This window comes from Theobroma cacao, chromosome 9, assembly GCF_000208745.1.
Source record: "Theobroma cacao cultivar B97-61/B2 chromosome 9, Criollo_cocoa_genome_V2, whole genome shotgun sequence".
NCBI lineage: Eukaryota > Viridiplantae > Streptophyta > Magnoliopsida > Malvales > Malvaceae > Theobroma > Theobroma cacao.
In genome coordinates, this window is record NC_030858.1 from 9,860,663 (window position 1) to 9,866,013 (window position 5,351).

The window sequence follows — 5,351 nt, forward strand, 5'->3', positions numbered from 1 at the left end:
TTCTTTTATAAATATGTATACATGTATACATCAAAATCATCAAAATATAACAATTAAGAGTATTTCCCATTCATATTTACAATAAAAAATGTTAACAAAAACATGCCATTATTAAATAAATTTAAACATTTTAAAATATAAATTAATATATATGGTTAATATAATATGTATGAATGATGTATAAATATATATGTACAAATTATACAATAACATATTATTCTTTTATATATATGTATACATGTATACCTCAAAATCATCAAAATATAACAATCAAGAGTAATTCCCAGTCATATTTTGTCAAACCCTGCTTTGTAAAATAATTATAATGTCATTCACATGCTCGATAGAATGTTTGTATATTTAGGAAGTTCGAGAAATCGTTAAAAGATGATATTGCCCCTAATGGTACCATTGAGTCGATTAAGCCTCGAACTAGTTCAAATAAGAATTTTAAGGTGAAATTAAGAGTTTCACAATTCAGGGATGAGTCAAAATGGTAATTCAGAGTTCGAGGATCAATTCGGAGTCAAACCAAAATTTTCACTATCTAGGGGCAAAATCGTAATTTTTCCACTTGCGCACAAATTTTGAGATTTTGAGAGAATTTAGATCACATTTGACAAATTGGAGAATGGTATGAGTATAAGGGATGAAAAATATATCTATGGGCAATTTTTTAGTTTTTGGGGCAAAAATGTAATTTTTCACTTTACGGGGGCAAAAGTGTAATTTTTAAAAATTTGCTCCACCAAAACTTTGGAAAAGTCTAGATATTTCATGGAAGACATGGATAAGTGAAGAGGATTGAGTGGTAGAAAAAGAAAGTAAAAAAGATGGCTAGAAAAAAATAAAATAATAAAATATTTAAAAGGTGAATAAAATAATAATATTTTATTAAGCCTATTAAAAGGCTTGAAAATTTCAGAATTCTTCATTGGGAGGGTCAGCCAAAACCAGCAGGAGAGAGAGAGAAATACGAACAAACCCTAGAGTGAGAAAATTCAAAGAAAAAGTGTGATTTTTCGAGGAATCAAGTGTTTAGAGGTATGATTTTTCAAGCTTAGCTTAAGATTTATCATTTCCATGCATTTCTCCTTATTTTCCATGGTTAAATTATGTGTTTTGATGATGGATTCAAATCTGATCATATGGGTTTAGAGAGAGAAAGTTGTTAGATTAATTTGATTTTGAACTATGTTAGTGTTTAGTGTTAGTTTAGCATGTTTATGAGTAAAGCAATAAGAAAAATATTCAGTTTATCCATGAATTTCTCTAGGCCGAATCTAGCCAATGGTGTGTGAGGATGAGGTTGACTTTATTTTAAGAGAATTAGATGGAAAAATGATGAATTATGAGGTTGGAAATTAAATGAGAATTTTTGGTGCAAAAAAAATTAAAATTTTTACCTACTAGGGGTAAAAGCGTAATTTGTGGTCCGAACTCATAAATTGAACCACATTCACAGTCATTGAGGTATTATGGATATAATTGGATAATTGAAATTGAAATGGATGGAACTGGAGTTGAATTGGAGATTTTAGAAATTTACATCGTGTATAGGCGAGTTAGGTCGGACACTGTGATTAAGCGATTGTCCAAACATTTCACACCCTATCTAGTGCATACGCATGGATAAGAGCCTGAAATAATATATATTGATTTGACACAAATTATTGAATTTTTTGTGTCATGTATGGTNAAATTAAATGAGAATTATTGAATTAAAATTACCTGATTGAATAGATTATTAGAGAGAGAAAGGAAAATATGTTTTTCTATTTGGAGACACAGAGGTGGGTGGTACGGATAGGATAGATTTAGAGGTATTTATAACGTTTTTAGAGTGAAGGAGACAACCGTGGCTAGGCTTTTTTAGAAAGAGAGGAAACAGGCGGCAGGAGGAAGGGGAAGAGAAGAAAAGAGGAAAGGGAAAGAAAGAGGAAGCCGCTACCAGAAAGGCCTAGACCGGACAAGGCGACGGCGACCGAGTAAGGGAGATAGGGTTTGGAGAAAGGGGTTGGCTGCCGCTGGTTGGGGTCAGTGGGAAAAGAAAAAGAGAGCAAAAATGAAGAAAAGAGACAGGGTTGACTGCTTGGGTTAGGTTAAAAGTTTATAGGACAATCAAAACCACGTCGTTTTATGGATACAAGAAGAAGAAAAAGAAGAGGTGTGTCGGATTCACCCGAGTTCAACCCGGTTCAAGTTTAGGCACAGTGCATTTTATTTATTTATGAATTTTTTATGCATGAATTAAATTTTTGAAATTACTTTAAGAAAGAGATAAGAATAAAAAGTCAAACAATTTTTTTGATAAATAATAAAATATGAAATAATTAATTGAATAAAATTAATAATGACTTGCCAAAATTATTGCGAGATTCCAAAATTATATTCACAAGGTTGATTAATTCTGAATAATTATAAACGCATAAGATAAAAAAGTAGTAATTAAAATTGAAGATAATTTACAAAATTTCATCTTTAAAATTAAAAAAAATTAATAAGCATAATTAATATTCATTTTATTTTGATTTTAAAAAAAAATTCATTTTATTTTAATAATTTTATTATCTAATAATTATGTAACTTATCAATAATTACTTTCAATATATTACATTTTCTCAATTTTAATTTTATTTCTATATTAGAATAGTCGTAATTAACAAAATATGATTATATTAATATTTGCATATATTAAAATATAAAAAATCAAGTGTTTTCAAAAATTAAAAAATATTTAAATAACAAATATTGCTTAATAAGACATGGGACAATATTTTAAAAATAGTGATATTTTTAAATAATTATATATAATTTATTATTACTACTACTATTATCTATAATATTTTCAAAATTAAAATTGTTTATTTTTTATTATTTTTATTTTATTTATTATTCAAAAAAAAAAGAAAAAAAGAGAGAGGAATGGAAAAATTGGTACAAAAGCCTTGTGAGGTCTCAAAAGGCATTCGGGGGAAGAATGTCTCTCGAGGTTTCGCGGCAGTTGTCACGAGCTTGATGGGAGTTCTGGGTCGTGACATATTTACAATAAAAAATGTTAACAAAAACATGAAATATGAAATACATTTAAACATTTTAAAATGTAAATTATAACATATGGTTAATATCATACATTTAAGATTCAGAGTGTAGTGTCTAAATAGTTAAATTGAGCCTGTTCTCATGTGCATTATTAATTGCTTCATGGCAATGCTTATATGGCATTGTTTTCCCACTCCCTTCAAATAAGTTAGAAAGCAAAAGCAAGGGATAAAAAATGAAAAAAAAAGCTAAGAAAAAGAAAAGAGTACCCACATTGTTCTAAATAAAACACAATAAAGAAATATCACTTTGGCAAAGCATCGACCCAACTCTCCCTTCTTTTCCCTTCCTTTTTTGTTCCATTTGTCACACATATTCTTCTCCTCTATTTTTATTTTCCATATTGTCACTCGACCCATCATCACCACCCAAGAGCCCATCTCTCTCTTTTAGTTTGCATTCATTATACAGTAAAGTACAAATTCCCTCACATTTATGTTTAGTTTTCCGTGGCAAACCAAAAGCAAATACAAGAGAAGAAACCTCAAACACCCAAAATGAACACAGATAAGCAACCTCCCCCTCCCTTGCCCCTTCCCCCTTTTAAACCTAAGCCACCGAGGTACAACCAAGGAGGCACACGCAAGCCTCTCCTGTTGCTTATGTATTTTCAGATTTATTTAGATTTATTTAAGTGGATTTGCATTTAGACAAGATGTGTGTGTGTCGTAATTAATATCAATTTATTTTAGCTTCACATAAAAAAAATCAGTTTTGGTTCAAACACAAAAAAAAAAAAAAATCAGTTTTGCAAGGTATAGACATAAAAAAACTCATTTTTGGTTCAGTTTTTCCTTCACATTTCTTGGTAACCAAACAAAAGAAAAAAAAAGAAAGAATAAGAAAAGAGAGGAGAAAGAAGACAAAGAAGAAGAAAAGAACTTTACGCTCCAAAAAGTTGTAGATCAGAACCGCAGAGGAAGTGAAGAGTTTGGAGAGCAAAGCAGGGCAAGGGAGAAAACTACATTGCTAAATTTTGGTAAAGTGATTAAGCCACATGGGTTGGGTTAGGGATTTCTAAGTCCTTGGTTTGGTTGACTTTTCGGTTAAGTTGTTAAATTTTTAGACTAAGAGCCTATTTGGCTTAGTTTTTTTATAACTTAAAATCTATTATAAAGCTTTTATGAAAAATAATAACTTTTAAAATTAAATCAAAGCTATTTGGTAAGTTGTTAGTCAAAATAAATTATACAAGCTCTAATTTTGGTTAAAATGACCATAAAAAGTATTCATGCAATTTTCAATTACCTAATAAACCAAAGTGGAACAAGTTTGCTTCGAGTTTATATACAATTTTAAATGTTAAAATAAAAAAAATTCATAAAGAAACAAAACAACTTAAACTTTTATAATAGTTATAGTATTTGATTTTTTGGTAAAAAAGAGAGAAAACCTATAAATAGTACTTGAATGCAGCTTTCAATTTTGAGTCTTCTTTTCTCTTTATCTTTATAAGAAAAAAAATCCTAGATTTTATTATTCTGTTACTGGGTCTTCTGTTTTTTTTAATAGTCTTTGTAGAGAGAGGTAGAGGAGAGAGAGATCAAGATTTTGCGTTAGGTGTTAGTATAAGCCCTACAAGCCAATCTGTGGTTGTATGGGAATTGCAATTTTGAGATATTCATGTATGATATTTTGTTATTCATAATAACATTGAGGTTGAAATACCCCATACTTTGATATGGTGATAAATAAAGTTGATCGAATGCAAATTGAGGTCAATTAAAATGTTTAGAAGTGATAAAAGACGAAAGGAGTAGTTTAGGATAAAATGTTTCGCAAGTGAGAAAATAATAATAATTTAATCGGAGGAGAATTTGTGAGATAAAAGGCGATTTGGAAGTCAAGTGAGGCATAATAAGGTATTTTTGGTACCAAGGAGACAAGATAAAATTTTTAGAATAAAATAATATTTTATTAATAAAATAATATTAAAATATTAATATTTAGCCGGATGTCGAAGTCAATCAAGAAGGAGGATCATATGGTTGATCCAAGTGGGGGAGAAGATGACAAGCCCGACTCTACAGAAATATTTGTGATGACATACATGTGGTGGATAGCATGTTTACATGCTAAGAGAGTCTTGAAAAATTTACAAAAGTCGGTATTGTACCTAGAGGTACAATAAAGTTGATTTAAGCCTCGAACTAGATCAAATAGAGAATTTACAATGAAATTAAGAATTTTAAAGTCCCAGAATGGGTTAATATGGTGATTCGGAGTTCGAGGATCAATTTGGAGTCAAA